Source organism: Neophocaena asiaeorientalis, unplaced genomic scaffold (genome assembly GCF_003031525.2).
Source record: "Neophocaena asiaeorientalis asiaeorientalis breed wild unplaced genomic scaffold, Neophocaena_asiaeorientalis_V1.1 scaffold808, whole genome shotgun sequence".
NCBI lineage: Eukaryota > Metazoa > Chordata > Mammalia > Artiodactyla > Phocoenidae > Neophocaena > Neophocaena asiaeorientalis.
In genome coordinates, this window is record NW_020173975.1 from 22,249 (window position 1) to 41,432 (window position 19,184).

Below are 19,184 nucleotides of genomic sequence, written 5' to 3' on the forward strand. Positions count from 1 at the left end.
TGAGGTTGGGTGAGGAAATGCAGACCCATTAAAGAAATACTGCGCGCCACCCATTCCATGGGTCCCAACTCTCCAGGTTTAAGGGAAACTTCCTACGGCTAGAACATGCATGGGAAACACAGTGGATGGTACACCGTGTGATCGGGAAATGTTTCTTAAAACCCACCTCATTTTTCCTCTCCTGGTGCTCGGGTTCACCATTCCAGCCGCTTTACTAACAATCTCCACATTTGGAGAGTTAGCGCATTTAACCTCCTGTTTCGCGCAGTCGGCAATTAGTGCGGAGGATGACCGGTATGAGGGGGAACCAATGAGAGAATAGCTGTAGGGGTTTGGACAGGCACATGCCACTCTAATTTCCCATCAGGAGGAAGAATTAACCAAAATCTCAGCCTGCCGCCCCGGAAGCAGAATAGGGCCTAAAGCAATCCTGTGGTTTGGCGGCCAGTTCACAAAAAAGCGAGTTGAAAAGTGGAGTTCAGGGGCACTGTAATTTACAAACCTGCAGAGTTAAGAAGGGCAACTTTCGTCGAAAAATATATTGAGGTGAGGCAACGACGAGGATTTGAAACCAAGGCAGAATTGCAGGAAACAGGTTTCAACAGGTAGAGTGGAGTCTCTTTAAAGTGCATGAAAAGCGGCAGAACTTCGACAATGTTGCAGTTGGCCAAAAAGAGCGTATGCGTTTATTCCTGAATATATTCAGGAGAAAACGCATGCGTTCTTTTTGACTAACCAAGCAAGTGGGCAATGCAAATCCGAACAACAAAGAAGTCTCTCTTCCAATCGGTCCAAAGGGCCATCCGAAAAAATTGTAAACACCAGAGAGGCAGGACAGGCCATGGACAACAGGGAGCCTTGTTAACCTCATGGGTGGGATGTAAATTGCCAACAGCCACTCTGGAGAAGTGTATGGTGTTTCCTGAAACATCTAAAAAACAGAACTACAGAGCATAGGGCACTCCCACTCATGGGCATATATGTTGGGAAAGTTAAAAATCAACAAGACACAGCCACCCCAAAGTTTAGGGCTCTTCTGTTTACAAAATCCTTGACTTCGGTACACCTTAAATATCCCATGAAAGAGAAAAATGGATAAGAAGTTGTGATACTTGTGTACAATGGAATATCGCTCAGCCATGAAATCAATGTCATAAGGCCAGCAGCAGCATACTGAGCGGATTCAGGTACGATGATTCTAAGTGAAAGCAGTCACACAGGAAAAGAAACATATCATAAGATATCACTTATAGACGGAATGTAAACATGGCTACACAGGAGCTGAATTACAAAACAGAACAGAGTCACACATTTAGGAAAAGCACTTATGCCAACTTAAGGGGAAAGGCGAGGTGGGGTGATGCATAAAACCAGAGTGTGAAATTAACACAGATACCCTTCCATAAACCAAATATGTAATAGACAAGACCTACTCTTTGCTCAGTGAACTGGACTCAACACCCCCTATGCACCGCAGAGGAATATATAGGTGACTAGTAAGAAGCTTAAAACCTATGCATTGATATGTCTCAGTAAGGGAATCAAGTGTGTGTAGAGTGGCATAAACACTGCAGTGAATATCAGCAAAACCCCATTATAAAAAGAAATTTCAAAAAGCACGAAAAACACAGAGTGATGGAGAGAGAAATTCTTACAAAATTCATCCAGGGGCTGTAATGCACCGTGAATTGAACTTATCTACACCCACAGCTAGATGAGACATAAGCCTGGACACTTGGGGCTGACAGGATTGGTGAGGTTGGGTGAGCAAATGCAGACCCTTTAAAGAGAATCTTTAGTATCAATATGGAACCCTTTCCTCTCACATTTCATAGGAAGCTAGACTTCTTAAAGCCCAAACATGGATACGTTTCAAGTTTCCTTGACTGATTTAAATTGAATTGAAATAATTATTTTGTACGGGAAAAACTTTCAAAAATTTTTCATTTTTCAGAACATAACCACCTTTTCTTTCTCTACTTTCTTCCCTTCAAAACAAACTTTGCAACATTGGGGTGAGTTAAATAATAAGAAATCTAGGCAAAAATTAAGCTCTCAATGGCATGAAACCCATTTTTTGCTCATTTTAAATAAAAATCCTATATGCAGTACATTAATGTTTTCTTTTCGAAATTACGTTGACAACTTAATCCCTAATTCGAGGTATCCATATAACTTCTTTACAGAAAGGTTCTTTGGCAAATTATTTAACACAAGATATATATGAGATCTGGGTAATACACCTTACTTGAAAGGCATGAATTGTTTTTAAACAGTGTAGCATAATCACACTTAAGACCATAGTTACTTTGTCCCCAAATCCTTGCAATTCAATTTGAGGGGAGTTCTACAAGGCCTGTGTCTTCTCCTGTGTCCACAACCATAGACATACACTGGTGGTCCTCAATGCTGCTCTCCAAATTTCAAATAAGGGGCCAGAGACAAGGCCCGGGACTTGGAAAAGTCCTAGAAATTCCCTGCCTCAAAAGCACTTTCAGATTTTCACCATTTCCTAAGGAAGACAGAACTTAGTAGATATGCTGAAGTCTTCCAATTCCTGCTGGTTGTTTTGAATTATGCCTACATTGGCTGTGTACCCCTTGAGCTTTTATCTCCACATACTTGAATTAAATCCTGTAGTTCCTCTTCAGTTCTAGCATCTGTGACCTCTGCACAGGATCTATATGTCACAGCTGTTTTACCACTTTCTGTAATAAAGTTAACAAGGATCAATTCAGAGGTTTTCTTGTTCTAAAACTTCCTATATACAATGGTAGCACCGAATAATTACACATACTTTTGACTTCTAAAAGCAGAAAATAAGAGCATTTTCCTAGAAGTTCCCTCATCTGACACTTCAATTTTTATCATAATTATGTGTGAAAACATATATAAGAAGTATCAACTTTGGTTCAAAAATTTATGATCTTAGAAATGAGAACTAAGGAATAAGGACATAGAAATTAAAAGCCGTGGAAACAAAAATGTTCAATCAGAATACAATTAAATAGGAAGGCATTAGGTGGGAGTCAAAGTGAGTTCAAACCTGGGAGAGATACCACTGGACTATAATAGATACTTCCTATTAGAAGCAAGGCAAGTGCCTATTCCTTGGAACAAAAATTCTACCAGATAAAATGAACAAAGCTTTGGAGACAGGCACACAGAGAGAGAGCATTTGAACACTCTACTGGCAGAAACTGGCCCATGTACCCTTTGGACAATACAGCTTTCCTCGAGGCAAGGTAGAGCCACCAGGCTTTTTGGTCTAAGAAGTTTTGTGTACATATAAGAAGTACTTGGCATATTAGGCACAAACAACCCAGGCATTTAGTTTGGTTCTTAAATGTTGTTACCCAGAGTTGACAGCTGATGGAGATTCTGCCTGATGACCAGGGAAGTCAAACTTCACTGGAACGACTGCCCAGGCTGGAAGGCCAAGACCAATCCAGGGTCAACTCTTAGAAGCAAATAAGGTCTCTGACAACTTAGCTAGAATTTCTCAGTCTCTAAGCCTGCAGGACTGTGAAGCAGGGGAGCAATTCTGTTCCGGGAATCTACTAATCATAAAGTTTCCTTTGGGCACAGCCTGTGACAATCTCACCACTGTATAACTCGATATAACACAATCAATGCTATTCAATAGCATGACCAGTTTCAAGGCTCACAAAAACGTAGCCGATTATTATATAAGAATCATATTCACCCAACATATCAGAAATAAACACTTCAACAAGAAAACAACGGTAATAATAATAGTCAATATATTGTGTCTGCTTACTATGTTTCAGGCATAGTCGTAAGTTTTTTACATTCATCATCTCATTTACTCTTATAATATCCCTCATTTAGTGGTAAGCTGAATTACTAACCCTATATGCAGATAAAGAAATTGCAACTTAGAGATATTAAATACCTTCAAATATCTCTGGCTAGAAAAACCTACAATTGCAACAACAAAAACAACAAAATTTAAGAGACAATGTTAGGACTCAAACACAGGTGTCCAAGGCTTATAATCACTACACGATTCTGTATAATAAGCAAGCAATTTAGGAAGAAGTGGATCAAACACTTCCTGTATGAACTGAGGCAAGTCATTCTACATCTAAACACTGGGGACAATAATATTTTCTGTTGTTCTTCTCATAAATGCCACAAAGAACAAATGTAAGACTGTTGCTGTGAAAGCATATGGTGAATGAAAGAATATGTAATATTTTAGATAACCATTATTTTCATCCAATTAACTCTTCAAGTAAGTTTATTTGCTCACTGAAACTGAAGCACTTCAACGACAATCAAAAAGGTCTTACCTAAAAGCACAATCAGCAATTTCTGAAATGCATGTGTCATAGTTTTCTGAATAGCAACCTTCTGGGTTATCTTCCTTTTCATAAAAAACAATAATGACCCTAAATCCAACCAAAACAGATGAATTTAAAATGCCTATATGAATAACTGATTTCTAGATTATATGTTTAAAACTAAAAATGCATCTGTGATTCTTAGATCATTACCTTAGTGATTAAAGGGCAGGCACAACACTGGGGTACAGGTGAATGTCTGTTGCAGGTATACCCTGGCATGGCACATGTTTACTGCTCAGATCTATTCTGGAAGTTCCTAAAATACTAGACGGGAAATGCAAACCAAAAACGTGGCAGAAATCTCATATTACTCACAGATTTCAAATGGACAAGCTGAGGCTGCACTGCTACAGACACTGCTCTACTCTGCGTAAGGGCTGGATTCATACAGTGAGATAGATTTGGTTGTAGTGCAGATGATCTGGCCTCTCCTCAACCATCACCCACTCAGGTGGGTGGTGGAGCCTCCTCCACCCCATTCGCTAACAGCCCTGCCTCTGACTTAAAACCCTAAGCCCAAGTGCCATGGATTCTAGGAAAAAACTCAGTACTAATCGGAATCCCCTTTCTAGGAATCTACATTTACTTATTCTGCTCAGGCCCTTTTATAGGAGGCAAAGGACTGAACATTTACACAAGAGTTTATTTCAACCTTTAGACAATAATTTTGTTGGGATAACTGAAGGCCAGAAGATATGTGTATCTGAAGGAATATTTTAGCACAAAAATAATTATTAACCAAAAAAAAAAAAAATTCGTAACTAATTTTCCCTCCTCCTAAGCTTCTTGGCAGGCAGTGAGTTCCAAATTTCTAAAGATTAAGGTGCTGTCAGGTATTGCCTAAGATAAAAACCTATAGTGTCGGGCAGAATAATTCTGCCCAGGGCTTTAGTTGCTTAGAAAGGTGATGGTGTATCTGAAACGTTGAGTTTCAGAAAGAAAGGAAAAAAGAGAAATCCCACTCCCTCACCTCCCCACACACACACATACTGGAAAACAGACCTTCCACGAACTTATCCAAAGGTTCCTCAGCCATGCCAACTCCAGCACTCTTGGGAGGACAACACCACCTCTAAAGCACAGCAGACCTTCAGGCTTTGCTTCTGAAGTGGTGTCACAATATCCGCATTTTCCCTTTCTTCAAGGTTAGAAAGATCCTGAAGCTGTTAGGATTTTGAATTAAAGGCTAGACTTCAACATATTCTGTTGTTAGAAATAAAAACTAAACTCCAGCAATCCCAGGAAATAGTTTAGGTATGCTACCCCTTCAAAATCAACTGAGACTTGCAAATGAATGACTAGCTATGGACAACTATTTTTTATGATATACCATACAAATACTGGAGAAAGTTATGGACAGCACATCCAAGTTATTGAGTTTGTCACTAATTCTAGATGGCAGGCCAATGCTCAGATACTTCCATGTGGAAGCCTCCCACATCTCTTCCCCATAGCCCTGTTTTATTCTTCTCTGTAAAGTCTAGGAGTTCTATATTTGAAAGGAGTCTGGTTAGTCAAAGAAAGTCTACAGAGTTTACCTTGATGATCCTTTTTCACCACCAATGGAAACCAAAGAATTTATTTGCCAATTCTTGGAATCTGGAGCTGTTTAGGGCAAGTGTATTATGATGAACCTCCTTATGTCTGGCGCCGAAATGAACCTAAAGACATAAAAAACCTAAAAGTATCACAACCTTACGTAGAGATTTATTTTGGATATACCTAAGATTTATCAATACCAATTCCATAGAGTGTTTGTGAAGATTAAGTAGGACATTTTAAGCAATGAGTTCACAGTCAACCCTAAATAAATGTTATTATTTTTAAGTCAGTACTTTTCTGCATCATTTCCAGGGCCCCTGATTAACCAGAAGGTTCCCTGACATCCGGTGGTGAAAGTGATGATGAAAGCATCCAACGAAGCCCAACTGAAGCCTATTATGGGCCTGGGGGTAAGCAAAGGAATGGACTGTTTTACTCAACTCATCCTGTAGGTCCTGCTTGAGAATATGACCTGAAGAGGAGACAAGATGGACCTGCCACTGAATTAGGACCTGGATCTGTAGCACCCCCCCTCCCCAAGTTACTAAGCCCTATTAGAAGAGGGAATATGTATACCTCTATAAATGTAAATGAAGCAACCAAAAGAATTAGAGATTCATCTGCATTAACAAGCTTCTTTGAGAGTACAAATATTTCCAGTCTTAACTCTCTAAATAACCTACATATTACTGTGGATTTTATACATCATTACTTCTTTCTGAAACGTCTATTTCCATTTGAACAGGGTGTAGTATATAAATTTAGTCATAAAAATTCAAATAATACAAATAAAGTCAAAGCACTGTTAATTCTTTTTTGATTTGCTTGTGCATCTTCTTCTGTCACTAGTTTATGAGCTCCTTAAGTGCTTGAAGGAACCAAATATTATTCTTTCCTTGCTACCAGAAACAAGCATAGATCTTGTATTATAATAGAGGAGTGATGGTCTGTTGACTGAGTGAATGAATGAGTACATAAGAAAATGAAATTACTTTCTCCAACTGAAGCTGCCTGCAGGGAAGGAGAAATTAAGAGTAAGTTTTAAATGTTGAGTGCCACATGGGAGTCTAGGTCCTGTGTGATGAGTCATAATGGAGCTGTCCTGGACAATTACGAAGCTTCAGAAGGGCTCTGAGGCACTGGGTAGTAGAGACAGTTGACATCTAGGATAACCTTGCCACAGTTCTTGCTGGCAAACCTTTCCCTTCGTGCTACTGAGAAAAACTCAGATACATTAGGCCTTTCCTTCATTTTAAGATGCTATTCTCTTTTCTGTATTTATAAAAAACACGGGAAAAATGATAGGAAGATACCTGCCAATGAATAAAATAACACCTAATTGGAACTTCCGTGCTGGTGCAGTGGTTAAGATTCCGTTAACTCAATGCAGGGGGCCCAGGTTCGATCCCTGGTCAGGGAACTAGGTCTCACATGCATGCTGCAACTAAGAGTTCGCACGTCACATTTAAGAAGCCTGCAAGCCACAAAAAAAAGGAGCCTGCCTGTTGCAACTGGGGAGCCTACATGCCACAACTGGGGAGCCCTTGAGCCGCAACTAAGGAGCACGCCTGCTGCAACTGAGACCCAGTGTAAGCAAATAAATAAATAAATAAATAAAATTTAAAAAGAACGCATAAGTAAAGTAGGGAAAAATTTCGGGGTTGTGGGTAGTAAACTAAGGCTCTGCATTAAATAAACAAATCTAATACGAATGCCCTTTCCTCTCAACTCTATAGTGACTTGGAGAACATTTTCTTCATTACGCCATCAGTGACCGGGCTTTATGCTGTGAAAATCTCACAACCTACGCTTATGGAATGGTCTTAATGTCCAATATAAGAAAAGAACTCATTACTCAGAACTGATACCAAGTAACTGTTTCATAATCTTTCCAGGACCATTTGTAATATCTGAGTGGTACGTGAAATGGTCACAGTGTCCGCAAAGTAAAGAATGTCTGACACAAAATCATTTCAATCCCAGGGAGTACTGCCAGGATTGAAGAGGGTGTTAAACAGGGTAAAGAAGTGGGAGGTAGTGTACCTGGAGTCACATCTGAGGAGAGTTATCAGATTCAATAAAGGTGAAATCAGTGAGTAAAGATATATGGGTGAGAAGAGGCAGCAACGTCAGTAGGAAGTAGCCAGAGCAAGAAGCCAATCAGAGAAGACACACAATTATAAAGGGAAAGGTCTGGGAAGTCTAAGCCACACTCACTTATTCAGAGGAATTGTAAAGGTCCTTAACATAATGAAATGTTAATTCTGGGGAAGTAAATTTGGATGGCATGTTAATATGGAATAAAGTTTCTACAATGCATTAAAGAATATTTACCCATTTTCTGGAATCTGAAGGGAGTTCTTAATAGGCAGTTTGAGAGTGATGATGATGATGAAGCCTCCTTTATGTTACATCTGACAAAAGTTTGTCAAACTCGGGACTTCCCTGTTGGCACACTGGTTAAGAGCCAGGTTGCCAATGCAGGGGACACGAGTTCGATCCTTGTCTGGAAAAATCTCACATGCCGCAGAGCAACTAAGCCCGTCTGCCACAACTACTGAGCCTGTGCTCTAGAGCCCGTGAGGCACAACTACTGAATCCCGTGTGCCTAGAACCCGTGCTCCACAACAAGAGAAGCCGTCGCGATGAGAAGCCCATGCACCGCAACGAAGAGCAAACTCCGCTCGCCGCAGATAGAGAAAGCCGGCGCGCAGCAACAAGACCTAATGCAGCCAAAAATAAATAAATAAATTCATTAATTAATTAAAAAATTTTTTGTCAACTTCACACATTTAAAATCCACATAAATGTATATATAAGGAATATTCTTGTGAGGATTTCTTAAATTAAGGGGCAGCAGAAAATGACGTGGGGTTTAACATCAGTTAAGTTTGGGTTTGGCCTCTAGTTTCCACATTTACTGATACGAAACTTAAGTAAGTCACTTAACCATCCTGAGTTCGAGTTTCTTCATCTAAAAACAGAGAAAGAAACAACTGGGGAACTGGGGGATCAGTGGAGCAGTGCATCTGAGAGCATTCTGTACACCACAGTGCTGTACAAAAGCTGGACGTTTCCCCCCACCCCCCCCGGGACCTCAGTTCCCAGACCAGGGATTGAACCCAGACCCTCAGCAGTGAAAGTGCAGAGTCCTAACCACTGGACCACCAGGGAATTCCTGATGGCCTATTAGTTTTAAATTCAGCACTTCATCCCAGTAGAGCAAGGAATTCCACATTTGGACCCACCTTCACTGGAGATGTATGAAAAAGCTGCTTCTGGTCGCATGCCTTTTGGGCTCTGTGGGCATCCCTTGCTGAATAAAACTTGATGATGGCAGAGAACCCAGGACCACCCGCTGCTGCGTTTGGGAAGACTCGGACGGAATACAGAAGGCCAAACTGGGAGAAGACTGTAAACAGAGAATGCTTTAGGGTGGTCTCACACTAAGTAAGTGCAGTAAATTTCAGGCCCAGAAAACCAACCCTCCCATTCCCTTGTATTCCCCCAGCCATTCGCCACAGGCAACTGTGGTGAGCCTGCAACTCCCAAACACTTCTCCTTTCATGAACAAGTTTCCTTCTGAAATCCTAAGCTTCGAGAAGCATTAGGAGGCAATACCTTCTGTTGGGGACTAACTCTCAAGGATCTATGGGGGTGAGCTGACTGCTCAGGTCGTCTCTAGAACTAAGATTCCTCTCAGCGGAGACCACAGGCAGATGAGGTACTGAAGCAGTACCCTGGGGCGCCCAGTTACAGGGGCGCGGGGCGGCTTCCTCCACCCTTCCCTCCGCTCCGGCTCGTCTCACTTGCAAGGCCTCGGCCGTGGGTCGAGAGCTCAGTTCCCACAGCAGCAAGGTTTTGTCAGCCCTGATATGTCAGCCCCGCATAAGGTACCAACTGCACCATCCCACCGTCACCGCACGTGCGCTGCTCGGGGCGCACCGTGCTTTTTAAATACTTAGTGCCAATAAATCTAATACATAGAAAAATAGTTGAAATCCCCTGAGTGTTTTGTGGATAGAAAAGCTTGAGATTCAGAGCAAGTTCAGAGCTTGACAGTCAAAGAATAAACTAGCTCTCCATTCCATTAGAAGGGCTAGGTAGCAGCTTCTGGTTATGGAATTCAAAACTCTCAGGTTCCCAATAGGACATAAAACAGCATCACTTGTACTCTTTATAAAATTGCAGAAACAAACAAAAATATATTTACACCTGTCCTATAAGACAAAAGGTACTTGAGACCTAATGTATATAAAATCAGTTTACAAACTGTGAGGCACTATATCAATAAGTTCACATTTGCAGAGAGCACAGCATAGGATATGTGGCCATTAATGTTAATTCCCTTCCCGCTTCCATTCCTTTATCTTGTTCCTTTATGTATGCGGATCAGTTACATTATTAAGCTAACAATGTAACTGAGCTATTATGAGCTTAATAATGGAACCAAGAATCTGATTTTTATCAAGGGGATAGTTCTTAGAAACGTAGGGAGCTGGAACTCTGAATGTATGAATTACAATAATGCAATTACATCATGAATTTTAAAATTTATCATCATTGATTAAAAATAAAAATATTAAATTAAAAATTTATTATCCCGCAATTGAGACTCACCACAATGTGTGACGTCTGTCAGGCATTCATTGTCACAATGCAGCTTCACTGTCTTTCAGACAACCTCAACACTATTTTTAAATTGGCAGAGGCAGCAGGCCATAAGGCTAGCTAAGATCCTATAAATAGAAACACAGGTAATTAAATTCGTGGTAAAAGAGTTACTTGAGTAGGTAGAAGAGGTCGGCCAAGGTCACCACAGACCAGTGCAAAAAGGAGTTCTTGGGGCATATGGACTGCAGAACTGGATAGGGGCCGGTTGGCCAATTGCTGCTCTTGACTGTTGTAAATAAATATAGAGGAGGAGAGAGGCGCCCAACAGAAGGAGTAAGATGGTAGTAGATATAGTATGCCTAGAAAAAAGGGAATAGGGATTAGAATCAGGTGATACTGATCTGTAGTTTAAATCCGAATTATCTCCTTCCAAACCAAAAGCCTCACTTTGGGTTGAGAGTACACAGGAAGAAGGCAGACTTCTAAGAAGAGTCTGAATAAGACCGCTCCTTCTGAGAATCCCTTTCTCAGTTCCTATTTGTGAGTAGTAATATATTAGAAATTATTCTAGTAATAAAAATGCATCGTGGTTAAACAATAACAGAGGTCGCTTTGGCCAAATCTGGACAAAAGGAACATTCCAATGAATAACATTATCATTATAATAAGTTATCACATAGTTAATTGAAAAAAAAGCACATGAGTTCATAATGATACTCAAAATGAAGGTGGGGGGGCTCTTCTTTATAAAATAATGTCAGCTAATAAATGCTAAAGGAAAGACAGAATTAGGAAAGTGTCATTTTGCATCTATCAATGTAATAATCGATTCAGACAAGGATTATCATTGAGGCACAGTTGGGTGAAGAGTTGTTTGAAAGTAGGATCTTCACTGATCCCAAACTATCACCCCACATATTATTTTTCAATTACCAAGGGGAAAAATAACTTTACAATGGAGAGATATGGAAGATACCACCTTAATCAAGTGATCAAACTTAACACTGGGCCACCTGAAGTGATGAAGTATGAAGACTACATCACGTATATAGTATTCTTCCCCCAAAATTTACTTTGAATCTAATGAGGAAACGGACAAATCCAGATTGTGGGGCAATTTATAACACAACTGGCTTAGAGTCTTCAAAAATGCCAATGTCATAAAAGACCAAGAAAAAAAATAGCAGGGAAATATTGTAGATTAAAGGAAACAAAGACAAGACATGAAATGCCTAATCTTATTTGGACCCTGTATCAAAGCAAAACACACTTAAAGAATGTTATAGGATTCTGGCCAAGATGAAGTAACAAGGACCAATTTAACCTTCCACCTGAAGCAATGAAAAATAAGACAGACCATACGAAAAAAGAGTTTTCAAGAAACTGGACCTCAGGCAATAAAGTTCAGTAATCCCCATGAGATGGGAAATAAATGAAGTGATCCCTATAATTGCCCTAATTTACTTCTATGAGAGAGTTTCCAGGTCATGGTACAGTGAAGAGAAGTCCAGGCAGAGACTGCTGGGCTCCCTGACTGAGGAAATGGAGCTGCGAGTCTGGGAAAACCAAGGTAACTAGAGTTCACAAAGCAGAGTATCAGTGACAAAAGAAGTGCACAGACAAAGAACTCTGGAGATATGCAGAGGAATCTCTTGAGAGTTCAACAAAGTATTTGTCAGTACATTTGTGTGAGGAATTACTTGAGGCCAGGAAAAGAACCATATGAAAGGATTAATAATAAGAATAACTGGATATCACACAGGGTTGTAGGAATAGTACCTGTTCTTACAAGTCAGACTGGAAAACCTCATGATACTGAGAAAGGACTTGTCTCAGTAGTTGCAAATAATGAGCTCCAGACTAAAGGCTACTTGGACTCCTACCCAACGAATCTTAAAAACTAGACCTAAAAGAATAAAATTGTTTTGAGTAACTAAATTTCACTCAAAACAAATCCCAAGCATTTTACATGAATATAAATATATATAGCACACAATAACTTAAAACTCACAATATCTGGGATCATATGAAAAATTGCCAACCATGCAAAGAAGTAGGAAAATATGACCCATAGTGAGGAGAAAAGGCAATCAATTAAAACTAACCCATAATCTATACAGATGTTACAACTGGCAGAAAAGAACATTTTAAAAGTTATTATACCTGAAGTAAAGTTATTATAACTGTATTTCATATGTTAAAAAACCTAGACTAAAAACTGAAAATGTTAAGTACAGGCACGGAAAAGGTAAAAGAGACCAAAATTGAGCTTCTAGAGATTAAAACAATGTCTAAATGAAAAAGATATTGAACGAGGTTAATGGCTGATTAGACACTGCAGAAGAAAGGGTCACTGAACATTAAGGCATAGTAATAGAAACTATCCAAAATGAAACAAAAAGAGTAACAAAACTAAACAACAACAAAACTTAATAGAGCATCAGTGAGCTGTGCAACAACTTCAAGTGGCTTAATACATGTGTACTTAGAGTCCATGAAGGAGAGAGAAATGCAAAAATTTGAAGAAATAATAGCCAAAATTTTTCCAAATTGGTAAACACTATAAAGCCACAAAGTCAAGAAGATCAATGAACTTTAAGCATAAGAAACATGGACAAAACTACACCAAGGCACAAAAAATAATCAAATTGCTCAAAACCAACAATAAAGAGAAAAATTTAAAAGCAGCCAGAGGAAAAAACTATACACTACATACAGAGGAACAAAGATAACAATGACAGCAGAATTTTTGTTGGAAATAATGTAAATGAGAACACAGCAAAATAACATCTTTAAAGTAGTGAATTGAATTATATCAAGCTAGAATTCTATACGCAAATCTGTCAAAACAAAAGCAAAATAAAGACTATCTCAGACATTCAAAAGCTGAAAGAATTCATTACTAGTAGACTTTCACTTTAAGAAATGTTAAAAGAAGTATTTTCAAGCAGAAGGAAAATGACACCAGATTGGAATATGGATCTACACAGAAGATTAAGAATACAGGAATAGGGACTTCCCTGGTTGTTCAGTGTTTAAAAATCTGCCTGCCAATGCAGGGGGTCAAGGGTTCGATCCCTGTTCCGGGAAGATCCCACATCCCGCGGAGCAACTAAGCCTGTACGTCACAACTACTGAGGCTGCACTCTAGAGCCTGTGTGCCACAACTACTGAAGCCCATGCACTTAGAGCCTGTGCTCTGCAACAAGAGAAGACTTCCAGTGAGAAGCTGGTGCACCGCAACAAAGAGTAGGCCCTGCTCGCTGCAACTGGAGAAAGCCCAGGCGAAGCAAAAAAGACACAACGCCGCAAAAAAATAAATTAAAAAAATACTTAAAAATTTTTTTAAAGGATTTTAGTCATTCAATATATATCTCCAAACACAATGGAAATAAATTAGAAATTAACAAATCTGAAAAAGCTCCAAATGTTTGGAAACTAAACAACACACTTCTGAGTAACTTTGTGGTCAAACAAGAAATCAAAAGGGAAATCAGAAACTATTTTGAACTCACTGGAACTGAAAACATAATATGTCAACATGTGGGATATTGCTAAATCTGTACTCAGCTTACTCAACTTCCACCTTAATCTGGGAAAACGAGAGCAAATTAATCACAGAGTAAGAGAAGAAATAACACAATAAAGATCAAAGTAGAAATAAATAAAATGGAAAACAGAAAAATACTATAGATATTAAAAGGATAGTAAGAGAATATATAGAATATACCAATAAATTCAAGATGAAATGGACAAATTCCTTGAAAGACAAACACTAGTAAAGTTTTTCAAGAATATAGATATTAGGGCCTCCCTGGTGGCACAGTGTTTGAGAGTCCGCCTGCCGATGCAGGGGACATGGGTTCGTGCCCCCATCTGTGAAGATCCCACATGCCACGGAGTGGCTAGTCCCGTGAGGCATGGCCGTTGAGCCTGCGCGACCGGAGCCTGTGCTCCGCAACAGATGAGGCCACAACAGTGAGAGGCCCGCGGACCGCAAAAAAAAAAAAAAAAAAAAAAAAAAAAGAATACAGCTATTAAAGAAATTGGATGTGCACTTTAAAACCTTCCAACAAAGAAATCTTCAAGTCCAGGTGGCTTAACTGATAAATTCTACTGAACATTTAAGGAATAAAATAATTTCAGTTCTACACAAACTGTACCAGAAAGTTGAAGACAACGGATTTCCCAACTAATTTATAAGGCCAACTTTCACTGTATCAAGATTACCCAATGACATTGCAAGAAAACTATAGACCAATATCTCTCATGAACACAGGCAAAAATTCTTAACAAAATTTTAGCATATCAAATCCAATATTATATAAAAATATGATACATCATGACCAATTGTGTTTATCTCAAGAATGAAAGGTTGGTTTAATATTTGAAAATCAATTTACCCAACTTTGTACACTAAAAAATAAAAATAAGACATCTCTGGTGGGGCAGTGGTTAAGAATCCACCTGCCAGTGCAGGGGACATGGGTTTCAGCTCTGGTCCGGGAAGATCCCACATGCCACGGATCAACTAAGTCCGTGCGCCACAACTAATGAACCTGCGCTCTAGAGCCTGTGAGACACACCTACTGAGCCCATGTGCCACAACTAGTGAAGCCCATTAACCTAGAGTTCATGCCCTGCAACAAGAGAAGCCACTGCAATGAGAAGCCTGCATACTGCAATGAAGAGTAGTCCCTGCTCGCCACAACTAGAGAAAGCCTGTGTGCAGCAATGAAGACCCAATGCAGCCAAAAATAAATAAACAAATTAAGAAAACAAAAGAAGGGAAAAATCACATAATCATTGCAATAGATGCAGGAAAACAATGCAAGAATCTAACATCCATTCCTTAATAAAGAAAAACACAGGCCTCAGTAGACTAGGAATGGAGGAGACTTCCTCAACTTGATAAATGACTTCTACAGAAAACATAACATCATCTTTTTTTTTTTTTTTTTTTTGCGGTACGTGGGCCTCTCACCGTTCTGGCCTCTCCCATTGCGGAGAACAGGCTCCGGACGCGCAGGCTCAGCGGCCATGGCCCACGGGCATGTGGGATCTTCCCAGAAGGGGGCAAGAACCCATGTCCCCTGCATCGGCAGGCGGACTCTCAACCACTGCGCCACCAGGGAAGCCCCCATAACATCATCTTTAATGGTGAAGGCGAAAGTACTTTCTCTCCAGGATCAGGACAAAAGCAAGGATGTCTACTCTCATTACTTCTATTTGACATTGCAGTGAAGGTTCTAGCCAGTGCAATAGGGCAACAACAAAAAAGAGATATTCAGAATGGAAAGGAAGAAGTAGAACTATCTTTATTTGCAGATAACATGATTATGTAGAAAACCTAATAGAATCTACAAAATTGCTACTGGAACTAATAAATGAGTTTATCAAGTTTCAGGGTACAAGATCAACATTCAAAAAGATTAATTTATCTCAACAATCAGAGATCAAACTTTTAAAATACTACTTATAATAGAATCAAACATATAAAATACTTAGAATAAATCTGATAAAATATGGAAACACTTGCACACTGAAAACTATAAAATATTGCTGGGGGAAATTAAGGAAGACCTAAATAAGTGGAGAGATATAATGTATTCATGGATCTGAAGATTCAATATTGATAAGGTATTAATTCTCCCCAAATTGATTTATAGATCAAAATCCCCATAGGCTTTTCTGTAAAAATAGGCAAGCTAATTCTAAATTTTATATGGAAATAAAATTTAGAATAACTAAAGCAACGGTGAAAAAGAACAAAGTTGAAGAACAGTAACTGATTTCAAGGCTTATGAAGCTACACTTCCAAGACAAGGTGATAGTAGTGTACAGACACACAAAAAATCAAAGGAACAGAATAGAAAGTTCAGAAGTACAGAGATATGGACAACTGACTTTCAGGTTCAAAGGCATTTGAGAGGAGAAACAATAGTCTTTTCAACAAATGATGCTGGAACAATTGAATATCCAGGTGCAACAAAAAAAAACTTCCATCGATACCATATACAGAAATAAACTCAAATTGGTTCAAAGATCTAAATGTATAACACAAAACTATAAAACTTCTAGAGCAAAACAAGTGAAAAATTTTATGACCTTGAGTTAGGCAAGATTTCCTAGATACAACACCAAAAGTGTAATACATAGAAGAAAAAAAATAGATAAATTAGCCACCATCAAAATTAAGAATTTCTGCCCTGCAAAAGACACTGAGAGAATGAAAAGATGAGTCCCAGAATAGGAGAAAATACTTAGCAACTTACACATTGGATAAAGGACTAATTTCAAGAATATATAAAGAACTCACAAACCTCCAGAAAAATATAGATAAAAGATTCAAAGATATACATATGGAAAATAAGCATATGAAAAGATGTTTGACAAGATTAATCATTAGGGATGCTAGAGTGAGAAAAAATTACACACCTATTGAACTATCTAAAATTAAAAATACTGAGCATAGCAAGTGTTGGCCGCAACGTGAAGAAAATGCAACTCTCATACACTGCTGTTAGAGATGTAAAATGATCAAACCACTATGGAAAATAGGTATTTTTTAAAAACTTAAACATACACTTACCAATGATCCAGCCATTCTACTTGCAGGTATTTACCCAAGAGAAATGGAAGTATACATCCATACAAAGACTTGTACACAAATATTCATAGCAACTTTATCTGTAATACAAAAAGACTGAAACAACTCACATGTCCATCAATGGTGAATAGATAAATTGGGGTACATCCGTATAATGGAATACTATTCAGCAATAAACAGAAATGAATTACTGATATATACAACAATATAGATGAAGACTTAAATAATCATGCTGAGCTTAGAAGCCAGTTAGAAAAAAGTATACACTGCATGACTTCATTTACATAAAATTCTAGAAAATGCAAACAGAAAGCAGATCAATGGTTGCATGGCGACTGGAAAGGTAAAGGAACGATAGGAAGCAATAATTACGAAGAAACGTTAAGAAACTTTCTGAGGTGATAGACATTTTGATTTTGGTGATGTCTTCATGGTGTGTATGTATGTGTGTGTGTGAAATTGGAAGTAACTGTGAACGAGTTTTAGGAGTACAGTACTAATTTACTTACAACATCAGATAGATCTGATTCTTTCACTACCTCTTTCTGTCATTTAAGAGGAACACAAATTCAAAAGGAACAAGTTGGTGCCACTTCCATTACAAATATTTTCTAACCTACCACGCATTTTCTACTTCATCACCCCCGTCCCACACCTTGTTACCCTGCTGCATAGATGCTCGAATAGCTCTCATATATGTTTTGCCATCAACATCCATCTTTCTGCTTCCAGTATGAAAGTTTCTTGGGGAGAAAGTCCCTGCTCTGTGCGTCTTTGTATCCCCAGCACTCAGTACAGTGCTGACACACAGTGGGCATGGCACTCAGTGAACGTTTTTGAATGAATTCATTAATTTTTAAACCGTGATTTATTTATTTATTACCACAATGTATTTTCCCGTGCTGCCTACATAACTACAGTGAAACTCTGATTCTTATAAGGAACTCTTGCTGTTATAGGATGTTTAGGAAAGGTGGTGAGTTTAAGACGTTGTATTGTCGCTACTAAAACCTCCTGGTGAAGGGACCTCATGAGCCTGCTCTCCAGTGCGCTGGAAAAGAAAAACTGACCCTTGGTGCTATCTCCCCAAGGTAGGCATCAGCAAACTAACAAGGGAAAGGAAGGAGGGCGCTAAAAATAGGCATCTGCAGGAATTGCTAATCCAGCTCCAGACACAGCCTCAACACCTTCATTAACCCAAAATGTGTGAACTGTGTGAAACTGGATTTCTGAACCACAAGACAAGTAAGAGAGTCTTTTCCAAAGTCAGGTGTAGAAGAGCTCTTTTTTACCTTGAGTCTGAAATCACCTTCGGGCCATTGAACGTACCCTCTATCATTTCCTTGAGTCATGAGAAATCACAGAATTTTTGATCTGAAGGGGTGTACAACCCACACTTCCTATTGAAGAGTAGCCAGCAAAGAAAGTATATTGTATTAGGCTACAGCAATGTATTTTCTTTATATTTTTCACACTACAGCTGAACACAAACAACATTTTTCCATACCTCAAAGGTTCCTATTGGCCACAGATAATTCACTTCAGAGATATATGCTTTTTGAAAAATAATGTTCTGGGTGGCTGGGGAGAGCCATGTGGTGGGTGTACAGGAATTCTTTCTGCTTTACCATTTAAAAGAGCTAATAATGCTTGGGGAAGCACCCACACCTTTTTCTCTCTGAAGAATTCGGTGCTAAACTTAGTTCTTTGCAGCTCTGTGTTGCATACATTTTAAGCAGTTAGGAACTTTGCACATGAGGAAGATTCAAAGTTAAATTCAAAAGTGGAACTTCATGGACTATTCACATATTGGAGAGGCATCAGTTGGATTCCATGACAATGCTAATTTGAGTGTTTTTGCTTGGTGCATTTTATTGCCCGTGCCAAAGATCAGTACTATGGAAAGCAGAGCGTTTCATATATATGAGTTAAACAAGTCTCTTGGCCTCTTTGCTCCTTAGTTTACTCATTTGAAAAAATAAAATAAATGGCTCTCAAGACATGTTTTCCAGAATTCATACTGGTCTTACACCCAGCTAACCAATAAC

General features: G+C 39.0%; 1 pseudogene; it reads right to left on the reverse strand.

Moving 5' to 3' along the window:
• Positions 1 to 4,272: 4,272 nt before the first annotated feature.
• On the reverse strand, positions 4,273 to 9,821 carry LOC112405047 (RAD52 motif-containing protein 1-like; annotated as a pseudogene).
• Between the last annotated feature and the right edge of the window lie 9,363 nt (positions 9,822 to 19,184).